The 24,202-nt window shown below is 42.0% G+C and overlaps 1 protein-coding gene across 4 annotated transcripts in view; it reads right to left on the reverse strand.

Annotated features, from left to right (window-relative positions):
• The window catches only part of ncalda (neurocalcin delta a), a 59,037-nt gene that overhangs the window by 17,308 nt on the left and 17,527 nt on the right, over window positions 1–24,202 (reverse strand). Inside the window, exon 1 of one of the 4 annotated variants that reach the window (XM_084556372.1) lies at window positions 15,441–15,641. The exons of 2 other annotated variants lie outside the window; for them this stretch is intronic. The gene's annotated coding sequence lies outside the window, so the exon portion shown is untranslated. Of the gene's footprint in view, window positions 1–15,435; window positions 15,642–24,202 lie in introns of those variants that run through there. One more of the 4 variants, XM_084556371.1, reaches the window with a different exon arrangement.

The following is a 24,202-nucleotide window of genomic DNA, read 5'->3' on the forward strand; positions in this document are numbered from 1 at the left end:
TCGCCGAGCTCTTCATCTAATGGGAGTCCATTGATGTGACCCTATCCGCTGCTCTAACACGGTCTTCATGGATACGTACCCAAGCTGTAATTACTGACCCACTGCGCCCTGCCACCTGTTATGATACACTCTATTTCCAGCCTGTATGTGTAGGTTTGCGCTCACACACACAAACGCCTTACACGACCACAGGCATGAAACCACTCTGCCGCTCTTGGTGACACGCTCAGCTAACTGAAGATGCTACTGGCGACCCACTCGTGTGATGACGTGAATGCGGCATTTGTACTTCTACTCTCATCTGATCAGTTTTCCACCATTTGGTGTCTCTGAAAGGGTTATTTTTCATATCTGGCTTTTGGATTAGCTTTAAATAATTTGCCTTATTTCACAGTTGGCTACTGAGGCAAACGTAAATGTCAAAGTGAACAAGGACATGAGTAAATCATAGACTGACAGCAGCTGACATTCAAACGAGTGGGCACCGGTGAGTGACAGGACATGTTTCTTTGCCACTCGAAGCTGCTGCGGCTGCTGCACACTTCACTCTGCTGTTCTGAATGTCAGATAGTGCTGGAAAGCTGCTTTTTATTTTTTTGCAGTCGCCCGGGGATGGTATATTCTCGTAACAGAAATCTACACCAGGTCAGAATAGTGAGATGGGTTAATAGGAGGTCCAGCGTATGAGTAATTTAGACCAAAATCCAACAGCAAAAGGTGCAAGGAATATCTGTTTTAACAAGAGCTGCAGAAGTTACCATGCTGTGCTAACAACGCAATCTTTTCTAGTGGCCGTGTAGGATTTATACAGTGTGTGGATGAGCAATTCTAAACGGATTTAAGGAACATTACAATGGTGTGACATTTGTCGGTTTGTTGTCCTGAAAGTTTTTTTGTGTAAAACGAGAAGAGAAAAGAGAAAACTAACTGAAAAGATACGGATTAAAAATACACACTAGCACACAAGCTAAACAACCGGACAGAGAAATAGAGCGTCTATTGATGCTATTTCTAACAAGGCCATTACACACTTGAAACTGTGACAGTTTTATCTAAATGTTTTTTTATCTAAAGACACAAATCAGACAAACTGAATCCAACATAGACTTTTTTTTCCCCATTTGCTCCAAAACTTTGAAACAAGACACAAAATGGAGATGTTGTGCAACGGACTGATTTTGCCCATGCAATCCTGAGGAGGCGTCAAAGGCAAGGCAATCCAACTGATCATCAACAGCGGCCGGCAGCATGTCTGTATGCATGCATCAAGACGTTTGCATGTACGGAGTCGTCAAAAAGAAAAGATTGAGTCTAATTCGAAAACTGAAACGCCCTTTTCAGAGTCGGCGTGTAAACATGAGTGACACAAAGGTCACCAAAGGGTATTTTAAACCAACTGGAGTTAACATTAACTCAACTGCAGCTCAGACGTACCTTTATTGTTAATTATTACTAAAACTAGCCTCTAAAGTTTTGACTGTTTGCAGGGGAGTCATGAAACGGAATCTAAACTTTATTCATAGCTGTACTGTGTTCACGCACGTGGCTACCTGTTCATAATGATGCACTTTTCTATAATGGCTAAACAAATGGCAAGGGCATGCCATTGCAGTGGAGTTCATCTGATGCAGAGACACAAGCTTCCACTGCTTCCGTCACTTCTCTAGCTACACTTCCCTGCCAGCTGCAAAACCCTTTTGCTTCGACTCACCTTATCATTCAAATAGAGCAGATAGCGATTCAGATTCAAATGGGGTCTCGGCAGAGCTGGTCCCGCTCTGGTTTCGGATTCACGCTCTGGTTATAACAGCCAAACCACTTCACGCACACGAGCGCGCACACACACTCACCAGTTAAGCTTCCTCTGTGGACAAAACAATTTCTATGTAAAACACAAGGCCTCTCCAGGATGAAAGGCGGCTGATGGTGTCGGCGCGGTATGAATAGATTTCTGAGGCGGCTCTCGTACACTGATGAAGAAATTGTAGCTGGAAAACACAGCGACACGCCTCATGTCGTCATTACCCGTTTCTCGTTTGATCAGTTTAAACTCGTGCACACGCCTCGTTTTATTTTTATCCTCTCCTATCTTCTTACTCCTCAATCTCACTTTTTCTTTCTTTCTATTTATATATATTTTTTTTTTACCACGTCATTCATAAATTCCACATCTTTCTCCCGCACCTTGTGCAGCTTGAGCCTCATTTCCATACTGCTCGGTTTTAGTTCAACCTACACATGACCAGTTGTCTCTTATGAAGCAATTTCACTGCAGTTACCATAGTAACATTCGGCAAAATCTCACAGCCATTGATGAGCTTTCTGGATGAGAGCACTGCACACACACACACACACACACACACACACACACAATTCTCAATAAAATACATCAAATCAGTGGCTGCGGTCTGTGTGCATCTATGCCTGTGTAGGTGTATGGGTGGACGTGTGGGTGCAAGATTGGCGAGAGGTGAGTAGCAAGCAGTCGACCGTGATCTGCAGTTGTACACATTCAGAAAGGTAATAAAAAAATAAATTCTAATAAAAAAAAAAGGCAGTCAAATGATAATAATGATAATTATAACAACAATAACAGAGACATAACGACGCATTCGAAGCAGAGACGTCAGCCCATTTGTTTTATTTTGATCCATCAAATGATAAATTCCTATCACACCCAGGGGGCTTTGAAGACTGAGACTGTAATTTTGTAATTACTGGAAATGATTTCCGTGGCTCTCATTGAGCTATTTATAGCTTCAAGCTAAGCTACATACACCACAGAGCTATTTATTAAGATTTTTATGTTTTTTAGCTGGTTATTCCACCTCTGCAACATACTTGATTGTGGACTGTTTGACATGTGATAGGCTCGGCTGGTGCTCAGTGGTGCAGAAAGAGCTCAATCAGGACATCCCTAGCTTGCAACTTATATCGCGCATGAACGTTTTGGACCCAGAAATATTCAGTAGTGCAGATCACCGCGCAAAGCCTTCTTGAAATATACTTTACCAAAGATTACAGATTTTAAAAAATAATAATAACAACACACACAGACACACGGCTAATCCAAACTATCCTCAGACACCGTGACTCACAGCGGCAGCAGCTGTTGCAGAGGGCAAAGATGGCTTAAGATCTAGCTGCACCAAGATTCCCATGGAGAAGGAATCTTAGCGGGTAAAGGCCAGTAAAAGGATATGTGTGGATTTTATGACGCTGGGCCTGAAGTGTAAACAATCCAGTGAACTGAAGGAATGAAGGAATGGAGCTGTCAACACTGCAAACTTTACAAAAGGTTTGGGACAAACAATAGCATGCACGGAGTCGTCAAAAAGAAAAGGGGCTGAATCTTTTCTACATTTTTAGACCTAAAATGTCACGAGACGTGTTTAAAGCTTCTTTTAAATCTAGCCAAGAAGTTCAGTTTTTAGTGTTTGACAGTTTCCACCCTGTGTTGCAGTTTCTGGTAAGGTTTCATTAATTTGAGGGAATCCCGGGGGCAATAAACTTGAAGGTTCAGTTTTTATGAGTTTAATAAAACTTTTATGTGATGGGAGCCACACGTTTTGACCATTCATTCATATGGTCTTAAAGGCTTGATGACAAAAAACTACTCACGGATGTATCTTCAGTGTAATATCGCAGGACGTTTCAAACTATTTTATCTATTTGAACTATTTCTCTCTGAAGTAGCTCCCGAGCACAGAAAGGCAGCATGTTTGTAAGAAGTAGGCCCTCTGCCCTGGCTGTGCACAAACATAGGCCTCTTGGAGGGACACCAAACATGGGATACTTGAGTTAACTCTGTGTATTCCCGGTGCTAGCACTGCTCAGAGGAAATAACTCAGTCGTAGATGGATTCGAGGAGTTCCCAACAAAGTCCTCTTGATCCCAGCTGTGCTGCGATCTGCTCTGACTGTGGCAGGGTCGCGTCTTTGTTTTACTCTCTCTCTCGGACAGACACAAACTCACCACAAATCAAAAGTATGTAGTATGCTGAATGAGTGCTGTGTGAGTTTGCTTACAATAAAAATACTGCACAGCAATATATGATACAGAAACCTGAGCACTTCACTTTTGAGCTATTCTGAGCACTTCTTGAAGCATTCTGTATAACACGGTGCTAATTTGACATTTGCTTTTATTTGTTTATTGCCTCTAAATATTAAAAGCCCATGTCTGTCAAGCAGAGATGCTAAATTCACAATGGAAAACTAAACAATTTTGATTAGGAAATCCCTCCTGAGTAAAAATATGAGTGCTGACCACAGAAAGAAACTGGTTCGGTTCAAAGAGAAAAAGAGAAAAAGCTAGAAATATTTATATATATATATATATATATATATATATATATATAAAAAAGGAGAAAATTTCCCAGGCTAAGGGAAGAGAGAGAATTCCTTAGCGTGAGGCAGCGGCTTGAGTCTCCAGAACAATGAACGGTAGGAACAAGAGGGTGAGACAGAGAAGGACACAAAGACACACACAATAATAGAGATTAAAATAAAAAAGAACACGCTGATTGCTGATGAATGGAGGATGACTGGCTACTTCCTACTGGGCTTTTGGAGGCACACCTCTGTTCTCTCTTTTCCTGTCCCAACAGGAAAACCCTAAGACAATTCAAACCATTTAATAATACCGTAATTCATCACTCAAGTCACGCTGTTCAAGTGTAACTGTTTTTGGAGTTGATCACATTTCCACATTGCATCCACTACTATACTAAATCAACAATTTGAATCTATAACCAATCTGTATATTGTGCCTTGGTAGTTCCTAAAAGAAGAAGCTTCTACCCCTGCACATGTCCTAACAATGCTCTGGCACAGAGAGGCAAGGTGGGAGAAAAACAGCGCCAGGCACTGGCAGACGGCCAGACAGTAGCTGGATAGAGGGCAACCCAAAAGGGTAGCAGACGATTTCGTACTATTTGGACTGAATCCAACTTTTCAAGGATCTGACTCCCTCCCTCTCTCTCCTCCCGGCTCTTTTGGAATGAAGCTGACCATCACTGCTGCGCGAGCTCTTTCCCCCTTCAAACCAGCACCAAACCCGGAGACGGGCAGCGTTTTAGGACACGTCACATTGATTGGTGCCGCTAGCTGCTTAGCTTGACGCTGCCCACAGTCGTTATTTTCAGCCCTTATACTTTTAAATGGCCTCCTTAGCCTTCATCAGGTTGCTATGGTAACAGACCTGATAGGAGGAGGAGGAGGAGGAGGAGGAGGAGGAGGCAATGGCACATAGAGTCTATTGATTCAGGAGAAAAAGAGTCAACCAGTGAGAAGCACGAGACGACACACTTCCTCAAGTCAGTTTCATAATCAACTTTAACGTTATGCAGTGTAATGTATGACTAAAAGTATTAAACTTTCATTATTAGCACTTGTTGTGACGTATTACAGCTAGGATTAGAGACATTATCACGTAAAGAGGAAGCTAATATTTTGGTGGACCGCTATGAGAATCGGCTCGGGTTGCATGCTTATGTGGAATCTGTTGTCCTCCTCCAGCTCTTTGTCCGACAGAAAATGACCCCTGCCTTGTACTCTGAGGTCACATCTAATTTGTTTGGCTCCCCGTCTGCGTTGCCCTGGTGGGAGCTCTCCGTCTGCCTGGCACTGGATCATTGGGACTGCTTAATTGGTTGGAGGACTAACTCTTGGGTCCCGACAGGGTAAACAGAATAGATGTCTGTCCTCTCTGTTATTGTCGTGACTATGTTTCCACGATCTTCTGCTAGAGATTCACACAAATAACTTTTATGGTATTACGAGAGCTCTCAATTCTTTCACTATATATCAGCTGCTCCAAGATCTTAGACTAATCTTTAGAAAGTATCCTTGAGAGAGTTTGATTCTGGCCAGCATATCATCATATGAGCTCATGTTTATTCGGCTAAATTTAGATTAATTAGCTTATTGAAACATCGCTCACTCTTGTTTTAATGTTTCCATCTGACATATTTTAAACAAAAAAAGAAAAAAAAAAAACAGCAAAAGAGTCTGAGAATGTTATTTAACTCTGTTTGAATGCATAGCCTACATACACCGATCAGCCACAACATTAAAACCACTGACAGGAAAAGTGAATAACATTGACCATCTTGTGGGAAACCAGGCAGGGGTGCCTGGTCTGGTCTAGGTGGGGTTGGGATACCGCATAGCAATGACACATCTTGATGGCAGCAGCCAACTCCAGCAGGATGCAGCCTGACACAGGCACACACACAAAAACAGTTTAGGAACATATAAAAAAAAATACGAAGAACAGCACAAAGTGTTGACCTGGCCTCCAAATTCACTAGATCCCAAACCGATCAAGTATCTGTGGGATGATCCACAGAGGCCCCTTGCCACATTACAACAGGACACCCTCAGAAGGCCCATGTCCATTCTCTGAGGAGTTACGACTGTTTTGGAGGCACAAGGGAGACCTAAACAATATTAAGGTTGGGGTTAGGGTTATAATGTTATGCCTGATCGGTGGAGTTCGACCAGTCACAAAGGTTAGTTTGAGGAGTAACCAGTATGTGTGTGGAGGAGTGGATAGCTAATTTAGTTTGGACTGCTGGACTGTGAGTATCACCAAATCCCAGTGAGCAGGACAGAGGAGCTACAGTCCAACATAGCGGTATCCAAGACTGAAGAAATGTTGGTGGAGCTCTTTTTACTTCGACATAATTTACTTAGAAATAATGACTGATGATTAAAAACAAAAAATAATACAAAGAATAGCCTCCCACTCAGTCACACCTGCTAGATACAAATTGTCATTAGCAATAAAAAAATAAATAAATAAAATGAAGTGGGCTGGTTGTAAAATGTGCCAAAGTCGAAGTATAACTGATAAACGCTGTTTGCACTGCAACTATAGGAGCAGCTGGACAATGTATGGCGGTTACAGGCGTAAGGGCAAGGTCTCTCATGTTTAACCGTGTACACGTGGTGAGAGACAGAGCAGAAAGTGAGAGGGATAGAAAAGGAAAGAGGACTCGAGCGGAGACTGAGCCTGGAGATGGGTCTGATTGAAGAATGCCCCTGGGGATGCAACAATGCTCGCCCTGCTTCCTGTGGTCAAAGGAAAATATAGAAACAGGATATAACATCACGGAAAATAACAAACAGAAGGGAAGTTACGTCACAGAGGTCAGAGGTCGGGATTAACCCAGGGAAAGAGTTAAGACATCTGAACACATAGACCAGTAGTGAGTTTGAATGGATTCTGCCAAGCAAACTAAGATTTTACAACTGATATACGTAAAGATAATTAGTTTTAGAGCTAGAAAAGGATTAGTTTTGCTCTTATCAAAGATTAATTCTACACAACATTGATTTAATGTGGTGCAGGGTAAGAAAACGTTCATGTGCTGCTTTCTGCTAAAGAGAATCCATCGCACACAGTGATGTTTTATGTTTCTAGGAGCAGCAATAACAGCAGCTATTTGTTTAACAGAGAACTAGCAGGCACAGCATGTGATATTGTTCCAGAGAAAAAGAAGAAGAAGAAGAAGAAGAAGAAGAAGAAGAAGGAAATCAAGTAACGGCTTTGAAGAATAAAGGAGCCACCGAGCCAAGAAGTGAAGAGTGAAATGGATGTTGTTTATTTGATGAGATAGTTTTTTTTTTTTTTCATATATAATTTGAGTATGTGCAGATTAAAGTAAGGTGTCGAAAGTACGGATGGCTTTGCTCTAAACAAAAAAATCCAAAGAAAATCATTTATCACAGCGCCGTTACCAGAAATAAACAATAATATCCAGTAATGGATCATTCTTGTTAAATGATGTCGTTTTTTTGGCAAACCTTTACATGGGACCTCCTAAGTTGATTTTAGGAGGTAGTGTATTTTCTTTTCCATCCCTGGCTTCTTTCCACATGTTCTACACGTCTCTTACTGAAGTTTACAAGAAATCTCAATTATTATTATTATTATTTTTTTTTTATCGGAGCAGACTGGGTTTAGTTAAGGTCAGTGGAGTATACTGTGACTGGCATCCAGCAATGTAAATACCTTTACATCGACGTACAAGCATCTTTAGAGAATTATATGCTGGCAGCCTCCAAGAAGAGACTTTCACTGTCACGATTTCTTGATTCACACACACAGACTTATCTCTGCCCTTCATAAAAGGCGTCTAACAATCAAAAGTTCCCGTCTGAAATGATCAAACAGAACAGCTTAAGTAAGAGTGCGCCTCCAATCACTAACCATAATTAAAATCAGTCTTTCTTCATACGCCAGAGCGTGTTTGAGGATTTTGTTCGGCTAGTTATTCAGATAACATCTCACTGATTTACATTTGTGAATGAACTTTAATTCATTCACAAATGCAATGACCTTAAATGTCAATGCTGTGGCAAATCAATGATAATGACGAGTTTATTTCAACACTGGATTTAAAATGAGTAAAAATAATTAAGTAACAGACATCTCTGCTGGTTATTTGTCCCCCACGAGTTCTCAGACCCAAACTAAATCTAAAACTAAATGACCAAAATGTGTTTTAATATCCTTAAACGCAGCATCAAAAAGATTCACTATTAATTTCACATAGCGTATCGGGAGGCAGCAGACACCCTCTCTACTTTTAAGGCTTAAGACTTTCCTTTTTGATCAAGCTTATAGTTAGTTATGCTGCAATAGGCCTAGGCTGCTGGGGGACGATGCACTGAGCATGTCCTCTACTCTCTTCTCTCTGGCATAAAGCTCCTGTCCTCTAATTTCTTATCTATTACTAGTCATGCAGTTCTGTGCTACTACTGTATAGCATGTTAACTGCTCTATGTCTGTCTCATTGCTTGTTCTGGGGGTTCAGGTCGGGTTTTGTAAAGCGTCTTGAGACAATTTTTGTATTGTTATTGACGCCATATAAATAAAATTGACATCATAAAATGACAGAGGAGCTTACTGGGTAGATAACTAACACACACAGGGAAGGACAGTTCTCACACAGCATTTGTCATATGTACAGAAAAGATATTCATAACTAGCAGCAGTGAAACACTAATCTGTGTGGGTTTACAGCATCTCTATCCGTCTCGTGAACAGCTGCTTCAACAGCACCCGAGCTGAAACACAACAAGGACGAACTCTTCTTTGTCCCCTGCTCCGGGAAAGAGTCTCTATTTCTGACGGCTCGCAATCAATGTACAGCTTCAGAAAACGGCAATTTCCAGCCAGATAATGCGTCCACTTGATTCTTCAATGACAATTCAGTGATAGCACTCTCCTTCTTTCGCTTCTCATAACCTGGAGGGGCATGAATCTCGCCTGCCAAAGATCTCTGCCAAGCATGGAGGAACTCTGAGTAGCTTTATATCTGACAGCCATCATCTCTTTGCTGTCACACCTTCACGTGCAATGCTGCTGTGCTTTAAAGTGACTCTGAGCTTCATGTGAAAAGTAGAAAAGTAAAATAACATCAGCGACATCAAGCCTCAATATTCCAATAAAGCACATTTCATCTTTTTTTTGTCTTTTATCAGTTAACACCTCAGCATTACATTTAATATTTTATATCACTTAACTATAACCTTTCCAGTAGTTATTCATTTTCTTATAGTCATCCCACCCAAAAGATATTTATATCTAATTTAAATTAGCCAGAGTGAACTAATGAGTTATCAGTTCCCTAATCTTTGCAGACCAAACATTCATCTGTAATGTCTTCGTCAACACCAGTGAGTGCATACAATATACTGTAGTAATGTTAGCCTAACCTAGTGTGACTAAGCTATATTGCAAAAGCATTATTTGTAATCAGAAAAATAATTTTGACGTAACCATTGCTGTTATCACCAGTAACTACAGAACAAAATCAACCCAGACAGACATGTTAGAGACTGACTTATTTGCAAAACACTTACATTAGTATATTATATTAATACCACTAAAATATCCTGCACACTTTTGTACGGCAATATCATTCCACCTCTCCAATATTAACTTCAAACCTCAGAGACATAGCAACAAAGTAAAGTAGTCTCACCTGGATGGCATCCACCTTCCCTTTGTTTGTATAACACTGCAGAAAATAGACAAATACACCGAGAAAAGTCTTAAAATCCAAGTTCTGAATGTCTATAATCATTATTATAAACGCGTGAACAACCACATCTAGGAAATGCGTGTTTCAGTTCTGCTTGCAAAAGTTTTCTTCCAGTTCCCATCCTTCACATGCAATCGTGGCATGAATGTCGAGTCTGCTGACCACACATTCAACTAAAACCAGACAGAAATATGAAATTATTGAACTTACAGAGCCAAACAACCTATCCTGTTTACAACAAAATGGCTCTGATTGGTTGTAGGACTATCCAGTTGAATGCAGAGACATTATTTTGTCTGTATTGTTTGAAAATCTCCAAAAAGAAACATTTCAATGAGTGTTAACAGACTCATATTCTGTTAAGAATTGAGTCTAGCTACGCCAAACTAAGAAAATATGCCAATTAGACATGAAAGACACTCATTGTCCGACACACGCAATTATTTGTATGATTTAATTCCCAGTGTGTGTTGCAGTGAAACCTCCTTTATGTAAAAATAGATTTTCAGTAAACCCCCGACAACTATTCTCTAGAAAGCGACAGCTCACACAAAAAGACCTCCTTCTTTTGTCTCTTGTGTCCAGCTTGACATGACAGTGTGTGTGAATTTCACTTTGCGGTAAAAATAGAACATCTGCTTCCCATAGTTCCTCTACATCAATGCATGGGAGCTTATAGACCGAGGCTATCCTTTAAAGTGTGACCTACGAGCAGCGACTGTCGCCTTACGTAGGACCTTTTCGCCGGAGGCAATCCTTCAGAGCATTCCACACCCCACTGGGGCTGCATTTCGGCTGAATGACCTATGATCCCTTCAGAAAGAAGCCCATTGGAGAACAACAAAGAGCATGGATGACCAGCTGTCCCTTGAAACCATCACGAGTCTTGTCTGCAAGCCCTCACTCAGCTTGTTTGTCATCCAGATGAATACTTTCACAAGCGCTACTCTATTGGGATTCCTCTTATCTCATTTGTAGTGCTCAGGCCTAGACACCTGACGCAATCATCTCCATCTCTAATAAACGTAAATGGCCGACGCGCTGGTCCCTTAATCTGTTTATATACTCGTCATATAAATCTCGCTATTAAACTCTGAAGACTTGCACCGCAGAGCACTGCACTCGTTAAACGTTTCCGTTAGCATGTCTTATGTCATCTGTCAGAATGTATTTTTTAACTCTTCCAACTATCTCTGAAGAGTCCCAGACCGCAGGGCCTCATTAATGCTGGAAGTCGTTCTATTCAGACAGGCCGGCATTGAAACAAACGCCTCCTTCATGATGCACGGATAATAAAAAGTTAATACGACGATAAAATCCAGAGCTTTAGCAAAAAGAAACTTGTACGGCAACAACTGAAATGGAACGCATTATTGACATGTTTTAAATGTCAGGGATGAATTCAGCATGTTGTAGTGGTAGTGTGGGGACGCAGTTTCCACCAGCAGCTGACATACACACTCTGAAATACTTAACTACATATAGCGGTGATGCTATATAAACGCAGAGGCTGCAAGACGTACAATGTGTCAGCCTGAACTTTTGTGCGTTTTATTCAATACTTGTAGTAGTGTGCAATGAAAACAGAATACTATCTAATAAATGTGTGACACATCCATCTAGTGTGGTGGTGCTTTGGCAGTCAATGAGTAAGCAGACTTCACTTGAACTACAGACACAAACCACAACACCTCGGCAGAGAAGTATAATTGTCTCGTAAGCGTCCTGGTCCATTTTGTTTCGACCTTTACGGCGCGTGCAGATAAAAGTAGTGAAAAATGTCACAGCCGCCCGCCTATGTGCAGTAACACAGTGACCTACATGTTCACGCGTAGGCCAAGTATGATTTTTCAGCACCTGCTTATGAAGAAAAGGTCTCTACTCTGATTGGTGTGAAGGGGGGCAGTGTCACATATGTTCACGCACAATTGGAAAGTGCGTACCTACTTCTTTTCCAGTTCACCCAGAGTGAGGTTTTGCACAGTATTTGACACCAGGAGAAAGTGAATTGAGCCGTGCCATTGCTAAGTGGGTGTTTATGTAAGTGGGCCATTTTAACAGTTTCCACTTCAGATTACAGCCAAATGCTACACTAAACTGCAAATTATACCATAAAACTTTATTTTCTTTCCATTAAATAAACTCGGGGGAGTTCTTGACCATTAGTGGTTCTGTAGATGTTTAGACGAGCAGGTGTCTTTAAGGATTTTATGCATGTGTGTACGTGCACATTTCTGCCAAATGCAGAATGAAACATCCACACAATATCTTGAAGTAAATGACAGAGGCCATCACAGATACACAGAGTCTTTCCTTTTAACACTATATTTCACGTTTTCTTGATAATTGTGAGTTTCCTCGTTAATATAGCAGAAGTATTGACAGTGCTTCTTATGGGTCTGATGCAGCACGGTCAACAGCTCGCAACCACATACAGAAACATTTAAAGAAATTTTAAGTACACTAATTTAAGGGAACTAAACTTAACAGTAAAGCAAAAAGTATGTGTAACGATGCGTTGGACGTCTTATGCAAACAAAAATAATATCTGTCACTGAACAATTAAACACAATAAAGACAGAGCCCAACACTTCCAGGTTTTGAAGATGCTCCACCATTTTCACCTGGTAACACAGTAAGAGGAACCCAGGGAGGAAAAATGTTCGACTGCCTCCCAAAGCGTCTGTCTCTTCTCTTATAGCTGAATATATCACTTAAACTCCTTCTTTCTATTCCTTTCTGTTTCCGTCTCCCTCTCTGCCTCTGGTCATAAATCAACAGTTACATAAACTGCCTTCAAGTTAGTTTCCACCAGCGTTACATGAGACTCCCTTAAGTACAAAACAGGATGTTAGAGAAGCCTGGTTCATACGGTTCAGCTGTAACCGAATTAAACCATCTTCTCCAGGTTTTTTTGAACGGATGTGGGCATAACACATCGCTCAAATGTCTCTGTGCATGTGTAGGCTTGGCTGCAAGAACACTAGAAGGGAAACAAGTCAACTTGTTCTGAGATACAACCACCTTAAATCAATAAAGGCCCAATGCAGTATACACTTACAATACACACACAAACTCGTAGCAGCTACATCTACACAGAGGTAACCTTCACATTCATGTGTATATAACAGAAACACAGGGACGTGCATGCAAGTAACCCACCCCACCTGCAACCGCACAGATGCACACTGCAAGAGCTCACGGTGCACACAATGTGATGCAGATGATTCGCGTACAGTACGATGCTAATAACAGCAAAGTGGATGAAACGTACTGGCAATCCTGAAACAAGTCACGCTGAACAAATGGCGATGAAAGATTATGTAATTTTGCAACGCTGTACTATTGTCTGCTGAAATATACTTTTCATTTGTCTACAAGCCCCCTTCCCCTCGCAGCAAAGCAGGAAATTGCATTTGGCATTCTTCAGTTTCTAAAAGTGGATGGTTCGGTGGATTATTTTAGCCGTATGATGCTGCGGAAAAGTGCACATCAGGTGGCATTTTGGGCATTCTGTCTCATTTAACACCAAAATAGAAACCCACAGGAAATTTTAACCAACAGAGACGTCATTTTCAAACAACCACGCACACTGATTGATTAACTAAAGCAAGCGACTCCAGATTGAATTGGAGTTTAGAGCAATATACACCTTGTCTCTTTATTTTACAATGTGCATCCTCTTTTAACTTGTTGTTATGCTGCCAGAATACACACAGCATGCAAACCCACACACACACACACAAAAAAAAATATCGCAATATGCTTGTGCACAAAGTCTTATGTTGCTAGATGGGAAAGAGGCTAGATGGTTTTGCCTCTGAACTCAAACGGCCTCTTGTGCTGTTGATGCAGCTCATTTTTAGGGCAAGACTTCTAAAAGATGCACCCTCAGGCGTTTGAAACTCTCTAACATGAATACTACACTTAAAAAAAAAAAAAAAGACAGATGCTTTGACTTGTAGCTTGCACAAACCGTTGAGCGTTAAGTTCTCATGTCACTTTCAATCTGCTTCTGAGGTCAGTAAAGGAAATATATCCTGATGAAACACATAAGGCCTAAAATCAGGAATTACTGCTTTGAGCCAACTAAAAGCAGTTAACTTTAACTAATGTAATGCTATTCACGGATTAAAAAAGCGCGTCCTCAAATGGTATGGTATTATGTCACAATAATCTCTCTTACAAAGCAAAGCCAGAAAGAAATCCCATCAAATCAACACAGCAAATGCTAATTTGTGTCCTAATCTTCTGCACAGCCGTCAACGTTTAATTAAATGGTGAGCAGCGGATATCTGGGATGAGGATACTTCAGATACAGCAACAGAGACCTGTTACGTGCTATTGGCTGGTGTCCACTTCAATGAGCCGGAAGACGGGACGTGGTGCTGAGGAGGAGAGAACAAGATAAAGACTCGCAGTGGAGTTCAAGAGGAGCGGGAGAGAAAAAAGAGGGAGTGAGGAGTATTGTAGGGACTGGACCCAAACCACTTGTTATCCACATTTCCCCCTTTCTTTCCTCCCTATTTGGACTAAATGCAAGCTGGCATGCTTTTGTTTGAGGCATGCAGGGGGTGGGGTAGGGGGGTGTTTGACGGTAAGGAGGGTGGAAGAGAGGGAATTCTCAAGCAAGGCACTTTTCTTGAAAATTCCTATAAAAACTTAAATTCCTTTGGAAAAATGCCCATTATTGATTTATTTGCTATTTATTTAAACAATAAAATCCCAAACTGACCCTGAGACAGCGAGAGACACATTTCTGAAGTGCATGCCACTGAGGCTTTCCCATCGCCTCTGACGGGGGCAGGTGGCAGCTGCTCTGCCCCCTCCCTGCCTCCCTCCCTACCTCCCTCCCTGCCTCCCTCCCTCCCTGCCTGCCTGCCTCTGACTCTCTGGCAGACAGAGCCAGCAGCTCCAGCCCACACTGCTGCCTCTGACATTAGCAACGCTCTGGGAGGAAAAGCCATGTGGAGCTACACATCACGAAACAGCCCCGCTAATGTTCACACTCTGCCTTCCTTCTCTCTTCTGCCGTGCACTCCACTTCCTGCATGGGGTCCGAAAACAGATCTGGCTGTGTTTGCTGTACGAGAAAGCGACTAGCCCTCGAGAGCACACCCTCATCCTGGGGAACCCCTCAAACATCACACTGCATTTCTGCATAAAGTCAACACTAAAGTGTAGCTAAACGATTGAACGCGTTTAGAGACTCGCAGAGTTTCATTCACAACTTCCCTTCTGTGCAGGTTTGTGACTCAAACGCGTGAAATAAAAGCCCGTATTTATCCAGCTTTAACTTGCTGCACATCCTTCCAGAAGCAACCACTGGCTGCTAAAGCACATAATACACGCACAAAGAGAAAACACGGGAAGCTTACCTCACTTTGTAGCGACGTACAAGCTGTTCAGCAGTCCATCACCCAGCACTTTCTTTCTAGACTAAGTTTGTGGCAGCGGCAGCAGCAGGAGGAGGAGGAGGAGAAGCAACAGGCAAAAAAGAGAGAGAGAGAAAGAGAATCAAGAAAAACAAAGACAGAAGGGAGGAGACCAGCTGAGGGCGAAGGAGAAGAGAGAGACTGAGTGACTGAAACAGAGCTGACAGACTCCCCGGGTCTCCTCGTCTGAGCAGGAGGTTTATTCAAAGCCCACAAACCAACTCGCTCCTCTGACTGACTGCCTGCCTGCCTGCCTCCCTCCAGCCTGACGTCAGCACGGTCACGTGACCCCGCTCTGGCGTGTAGGGGTGGGGTGGGGGGGGGACAAAAGGGGAGGGGGAGACAAGAGCGAGTCGCAGAGCCAGAAAGAGAGAGAGAGAGAGAAAGACTGAGAGAGACGGAGAAGCCCGTGTTGCCGTGGTAACAGGCGCACTGCACTGCAACGATTTCAATAGGTCATTTGACACACACACACACGCACACACACACACGGATTCTTACATGCAGGGAAGCAAGTAAAAGACGGATTAATCTAGACGAGATAGGCAGAGTGAAGGAGTTAAAGAGAAAACGAAGTGGTTCAATTTTCCCGTCGTTTTTCCAGTTCTTAGAAATAAATGCAATCATAAAAGGAATGTGAACCAGATTATAGCTGAGTTCCTTAACCTTTAAATAAGTAGTATCATGGCGCTCTTTACACCATTTTACCTTTTTTTTTTTTTTTTTTTTTAGAGGCGAGTATCTAAAAGCTTTAAGTAACAAAGCTGCACGTATTTGCATGGTTTTCTTTGTGAGTGTAACAGTTCCACAGGGCTTATCTCTATCTAGGCAAATAAAGATATGACTTTACTCATTATAAATGGACTTCCCACTTTTGTTGGTTCCCTGAAGTGCCTGAGCATACTCAATTCCTCCGGGACATGAGTGATTAATTAAGCACATGACTAATAAAAGAAGCGTTAAAAGAAAGCGCACGGAGAAGAAAAAAACAAAAAAAACAATAAGTTGCAGGGAGAAACTTAATAACCTTCATTACTTTAGGGAAGTGGGGAATATACAGCAGCTCCAGTTTCAATAGTGTTTGTGATTTTGCATCATAAAAATGAGAATCGAGCACACTGAGCAAACTTCAAAATGAAGAGTGGATTTGGAGAATGATTTGTAGCCAGTCAGTCTCATTAACAAAATGACGTACACTAATCAGGCATAACATTATGACCGCCTTCCTTATATTGTGTACGTCTCCCTTGTGCCTCCAAAACAACTGTGACTCATCAGACAATGGACATGGGCCTTCTGAGGGTGTCCCGTGGTGTCTGGCAATAGAATGTTGGTAGTGGGGGACTTTGAGGGGAGGGTCCTCTATGGATCATCCCACAGATACTTGATCAGTTTGGGATCTAGTGAATTTGGAGGCCAGGTCAACACCTTCACGTTTTATTGAGTTGTTCCTAAACCGTTTTTGTGTGTGTGTCCTGCTGGGGATGGCTGTTGCCATCAAGGAGTGTCATTGCTATGGGGTGGGGGTGCCTGGTCTGGTCTAGGTGGGTGCTACATGTCTACATGAATGAATGCCAGGTCCAAACATTTCCCAGCAGAACATTGAATTGTCACAAGATGGTTAATGTTATTTACTTCTCCTGTCAGTGGTCATAATGTTGTGGCCGATCGTTGTATTGTTGTCACTGTCAGTTAATGAGGCGCAGAAATGTGTGTTTCGTCACACAACAGACTGCTCTGCTGCTCGAGTGGACGTGAAGCTGAAAGACTTGCAAGATCAAGAGAAGGCTCTCACATCACATCACTGTGGTGTATGAAGGTATAACCAGCAGTCTGTACGCTTCCAAGACTGGAAACAAGGGGAAACAGCTCTGGCCAAAGGTGACAAAATCCACCCGTGCAGGTCATTAAACTTGTTTTATATACACAGCATTAACTCGACAACCTTAAGGTGATAACAGGAGTCCGGGAAGTCACTGTTCCCACGCCAAGAAACAGTCCAACTTGCCGTTTTAGACTGAGACTGAACAAATATTGATAAAGCATATTAATTAACGAGCCTTAGAGATGTATGTTGTGCCTTCTTAACTAAAAAATAACAGCAACAGTGTCAAATTCCATGTTGTACAAATTACAGTTAATTCCTTCCTGAAACTATACTGTTTATAAAGAATACTTATTTTAGTTTCTGTATAAATGTTTATGTCTTTAGTTATCTGTATTTACTAAATTAGATCAGTCTTGATGTATGTGTAGAATTTATTGTCTTTTTTACACTGTCATCTGTTAAAGTGTCGCCTCACTTCGAATCGCAAAATGTGCCGTTCATTGTGTCAAGTTTATCTGGGGCAGGGCTTCTGCGTGAGATGTGAGGGTGTGCACAGAGGGAAGTGGGTGGGAGGATGAGGGGGGCAAAGACCCTACTTATCCCATCCTCCACTACTAACCCAAGCTGTGAGTAGGAACAGCTTTGGTCTGATCTGAATAGCATCTGTTGGTCAGTTGAATAGGGAACAGTGGGGCCCAGATCAGGGTGGGGAAGTGTGGAGGGTGGGGCCGAGGTCAGCCAAGTGAAAACCACCCCCCACTGGACTACTGTGTGCAAGGGTATGTGTGGCTGAGTGAGAGGCACTGGGAAAGAGAGAATTGCCAGAGCGCAGGGGAAAGTAATTTAATAAAAGCCTGCAGCTAGAATAAATACGATTGTTAAGATCCTGCTGAGGAGCACGGCAGAGAGGACAATGAAGGCTATCAGAACAGAGCAGCAAAGCAACAAAAGAGACGCGATGATGCAAGAAACTGAAATGAGAATCTAACTGTCAGGTGGGTGAATTTGTTGAGAAATAAATTATTTAGACTTGAGTCAGAGTCTTGGGCTTAGTGGGCCGTGAGGTGATGCCTTAAGGGGAACATGTGGTCTTTCCGCACTGTCCACTATCTTATATACAAGTTGTCTCTGCAGGTAAATTGAGCTGCAGGCGAATTATGTTTGTTGGTAGAGGAGACACTTTTAAGTTAACAGGCTGCCCGCATGGGGGTAGCACTCAGTCGTTACAGTACATGTCAAAAAGCACATAGTTTTGTTCTGCAGACCGCCTTATCTAATCACTCAGATAGGGTTCTCTTTACTGCTTAGAGGCCGTGTGTTGATGCGTATAACCAGCTTCAGTGTGTGTTTAGACGTAGGGTGGGCAACAGGCACTAGAGGGAATTCCTTCCTCCTAAGGGCTCAGGAAGCAACTGCATGAGCGGAAGAGAAAACAACTTCTCTTTCCAAGGCAAACCCTTGAGAAGTTGTTCCTTTGGAAACGGAAGTGCTCCCCCGTACATTGTGTCAGCGTTTGCAACGCACTTCTAAATAACTCCATTATTGTTTGCAGTGTGTTACTAAAATCAGCCGGAGGCATAAAAAGTCACATAAAAGACAATGGAGGTTCCCAAAATGGCGGATAAACCCAAACCACGGAATACTGGAGGATGACAAGTGCATGCACAGGAGTGTGCTGGAAGAGTAAATTGTTATTTTGCACCAAGACCTTGTTGAGATCTGAAGGTTGGACCTGGATCAAAGTGCAGTGATTTTAATCTAAGCAGCTTGACTGGAGGCATTAGATAACAACATAAGTTGGATAATCAGCTGTCAGGAAGGGAAGGCCCACAACGGTTGACAAGGTTTGTCGTGGCGCCATTCAACTGCATTACAGGTATATCTTGCGTTTCTCTGACTGACCAAAGACAGCATGCAACACAAAAATGGTAAATTGCCACACATCCATTACAGTCCAATACAATGACAACTAATGATTAGAGCATGTGATAGATGCAGTTTGAGCGAACTGACAAGAATAGACAGTGATACGAGGAACAGTTAGACGTGTCATTGTGACTGGAAAACACATCCAGTCCCAACAGGTAGAAAAGCACAATATACACGGATCAGGCATAACATTATGACCACCTTCCTAATATTGTGTAGGTCTCCCTTGTGCCTCCAAAACAGTTGTGTCTCATCAGAGAATGGACATGGGCCTTCTGAGGGTGTCCTGTGGTGTCTGGCAACAGAATGTTGATAGTGGGGGGCTTTTGGGTCCTATGGATTGAGGGGAGGGGCCTCTGTGGATCATCCCATAGATACTTGATCAGTTTGAGATCTAGTGAATTTGGAGGCCAGGTCAACACCTTGTGCTGTTTTTTTGTGTGTTTTTTTGAGTTGTTCCTAAAGCGTTTTTGTGTGTGTGTTCCTGTGAAAGGCTGCATCCTGCTGGGGATGGCTGCTGCCATCAAGGAGTATCATTGCTATGGGGTGGGGGTGCCTGGTCTGGTCTAGGTGGGTGCTACATGTCTAAGTAACATCCACACGAATGCCATGTAGAAAATAGAGTGAGGAACTCCTTTGTCCCCCGTGCCATCAAACTGTTCAACTACCACTCACTTGGGGGGAGGAGGACAAAAGGGAAAGGGACTGAAAGACGGGGGGGCAGCCAGTTTCCTGATTTCCTGATTCTCTGACCATACATGGGTGCAACAATAATAATGTGCAGCTGGTATTTTTCTTTTTAACCATGTGCAATCACAACATTTGTGCAATAGCCACATATTTATTATTATTATTATTATTCTTTTTCTGGGTGTTGGGTATTTGGGGTTTAATTCGTGTACATGTATGTCTGACAGTGCTGTATGCAATGGAGATGTCAATTTCCCTGCGGTAACCTCCCAAAAGGATCAATAAAGTTGTCTATCTATCTATCTATCTATCTATCTATCTATCTGTATTGTCACAACACGGTCAATGTTATTTACTTCTCCTGTCAGTGGTTTTAATGTTGTGGCTGATCGGCGTAAATGCCATTTACCAGACCAAGACCAATATTAATGGTGCATGAGCGTCTAAGAATAATAAGATGGTTTTTATAAGACATTTACTAAAAGGTTGAGAGAAAGGAGTGGAAGGGTTTTTCCAGGTGGCTGTCATATTCACAGAGGCAAACACAATCCGCATGACAGCTCTAAAGCTTTTAGTGTCTTACTATGAATAATAAATTAATATCCACAGAACACTGTTTTCAAATTGAGTAAGATTATCTTCACTCACAGCATTTGTTGTGCGTTAAAACTTCCATAATAAAGCAGACTTATCACTACTTACAGTTCAGATAGCCAGGAGCAAACACAGACCAAGGTCTTATACGAGCGTATATGCTCAAAAATATATTCTCAGAAACCCGCTTTGCAAAGTTTCACTAGAAATGCACATTTTTTTAACCTCTCTGGCGAAATTTTGGTGCGTGAGCAAACGAATGCAGGCGTCCACCCTTAAGAAGAACTGAGCCCAGAGCATTTCTCTGGATTTTGTCATAACAGTTGCATCTACAGTGACGACGAGAATGTGCTGTTGCACAATTACAAGCGGCGCATTTCTGTGTAACTGCCAATTACGACACGTACAGGAATCAGCAGAAACCTGGCCAGCAGACAGGGAAATGAATTCATCTCCCACACACCATATGCTTATGAATGGGTGAATCCTGGGAGGACATCCACATACACAAACACCACTAGATGTATACACACAATTCGCAAAAGAGTAGGAAAAGCTCTACAGAGAAGCAGAGGGATGACTCGTGACTGCACACCCTCCGTTATCCCACCGCGGCTGAGAGACTCTCCCACAAACGGCAGGTTGTGCACAGCTGTTCTCGTATCTTTTTTTTTTTTTTTTATCAGTGAAGTGGTTTCAATTCACAACATGCTGCAATAGATAGACAAGAATATTTAGAAACAAATCTCCTTCTTATATAAGTGCAGTCATTGGGGAGGGCGAGCCGGGGCACCTCGCTGAGCAGGCTGATCCAACGCACCACCACGCTGCCAAAACAAATGACGACAGCATCTTTGAGATTTGTGTTGTTATGTAATAAACAAAAGGAAAAAAAAAAAAACTGGTTATAATACCGCAGTAATTCCATGGAAAAGATTAGAGAGGAAAAAACTCACTTAGTCATAACAACCGTAATTAAAGTGCTCGACTGTTCAAGCAAAGTTGCCGCAACAGATTTAACATAAGAGGCTGCATTACGATAATTACTGATTAAATAAATAAAATACATCATATATTCAACACGTAAACCATCAATTCAGCTAATTGCTTTACAGAGGTATCCACCGTTTATATCACAACAGAAGACAACAGAAGCAATTTAGGCTAGACAACTGGTGTGGCGAGAAAATAATCTATGGACACTCCCAATTTAGAATAACCCCCCGTTTTTCCAGTTCTCCTAATTCTACTGACATTGACCGTTTTAATCCGATTACATTTCACGGCTCGCTCAAAATTACAAATGTCAACAGCATGGCGGAACAGGAGGGCCCTCGGAGCAACCGAGCGGTATTTGCCTTGCTGACTTATCCCGCAATTTTGTGCAGAGAAGGGGACAGCGTAAACACAATGAAGGACTCTACAAACTCTACGAAGAGGGTTGGACGCCGAGAGTGAGGTGATCGGGGTAAGCTGTTCAGCCTGATAAACACAATATCATTGGTGGCTCATACCAGATTAGGCTAGTTGTAAGGCTAGCTTTTAGATGTGAGGATGACAAATTCCAGTCTTCAAAAAAAAAAGGCCCTACGTGTTTAAAATAATTAGTTTGAATTATAAACGATTGCTTTCTCCACAGGAGATCTTGGCAGCCATATTTCTTTCTTACATTATGTGCGTGTGAGTCAACCTTTCATGTGTCTATATTCCTTCATAATCCAGAGTGGTGAAAAGAACATTATATACAAAATATAGTTATTTAATCCCATTTAGTGTGTGCGCATGTGTGCGTGTAGGGGAGGGAGGTTGAAGAAACAGGAAATTGGGAGTGAAATAAAAAAGGGTTTGTTATACAATCGGCAAAGTGTCTCAAGAGTTATTCAACAGCATTACAGCCCACTCTATCCTCAATGATTCAGGAACTATAAACAGAAGACAGAAGAAAAGACAGATGACCAGTGTGTCCCATCCCATTGTTTTTTTATGGCAGATAGCAGGCAAGGCCCACTGTCTCGGTTTCTCTCTTATCAGAAAGCAGCAGGTTGCGAGTCTCCACTCTTCCCTATGAGTCACACTCTCTGGTCCCCTGCTCACTATAACTGGTACACACACACACACACACACACACACACACACACACACACACACACACACACACACACACACACACTCCCACACCTGCATCAATAATATTCATACAGAAATGAAGCCAATGTCTATTGCGTATTGATGACTTTTCTACAGGAGCGGAGGTGACAGACGGATGCAGCTTGCCTATCAAATGTCAAACTCCACCGGATTCAGGCACTTTTATTCTCACCAGCCAAGGACTTCCTGTGAGTCATACAGTTTTTTTTTTCCTAACTTAGGACAAATACTGTCACTGCAATGTGATATAAGGTAGCTAGATCTGTTTTCTGACCTAAATCGGTTTGGAAAATGTGACTGAATAACATAATTTGAAACATAAGCAGTGTCACACAAGACCCTAAGGAATAGCATCGTAGATTATGTGTGACGACACCACATAAAGTTTTCCACTTTGGTTTAGAGAAGCTACATAGTGTTAACACTGCACAGAAGCTGCTTTATATCCGTATCAGATCTATACACGTTACTGACGACCTTAGGATAAGAGGGTCATCAGTAAGTGCACAGTACACGGCACTTGACTGATATATCATAAACCTGTAACAATAGCGGTGTTCTGCAGCATGGACTCAATAAAAATGAGAAACAATAACACATAGTAATGAAACGCTTAAAGGGGAATTACCTTTTTTTTACAACCTGGACCTTATTTCTGTCATAAAATACGATCTTTTACTCACCCATACAACTTTGGTGTTATTTGGAATTGTTCGAAAGATATTTATATATGGATATACATCCATATAGTGGGAGTGACTGAGGCACCGAAACTCAGCCTCTAAATAACACATTATCTGCCGTGAAACTCGTTCGTTTCACCAATATTTTGTTATCGTACGCTAGTGCTATTCCCCGTTGAGTCAGGAATTACCTGTTATCATCAACCCGGGTCTGTAGATTGACCTACTAACCTGGATGATCTCATCTCTGAGCAGATGCTGCGTTATTTAGAGGCTGCGTTTCGGTGCCCCAGTCACTCCCAGTATATGGATAGACGCAGATCTAAATATCGTCTGAACGATTCCAAATGACACCAAAGTTATATGGGTGAGTAAACGATCGTATTTTATGCCAGAAATAAGGTCCAGGTTATAAAAAAAAAAAAAACGGTAATTCCCCTTTAAATGTCTAGTTCTAATTCTTGTCCAGTAAATGTAAATTGAGACTGGTCTATTTAAGATGTCACAAGAAATAGTTACCAGTCAGAGAATCACTGGTACATGCAGTAGAGTCAACCTGAAGGTTCAATCTCTATAGTAAGTGAATAAGATCTAAAGCTTTTGTTGAATGAATCATTGATGAATTACATTGAAAAGTCAAAAGAAAACGGGCGAGCTATAAAGTGGATTAACAATAACAGATCTGCAATAAATGTGTTGTAATCTTACGGTTGCTTGGGCTGGGTGCGATTTCCCGGAAAGATTAGATTCTAACTCACAACAGCGTCCCGATTCCATCGATGAAAAGATATTTCCACTTCAGAGCATATTTGCAGTATTTCCACAACATTTTACCTGC

Source organism: Chelon labrosus, assembly GCF_963514085.1.
Source record: "Chelon labrosus genome assembly, chromosome: 12".
In the NCBI taxonomy this organism is placed as follows: Eukaryota; Metazoa; Chordata; class Actinopteri; order Mugiliformes; family Mugilidae; genus Chelon; species Chelon labrosus.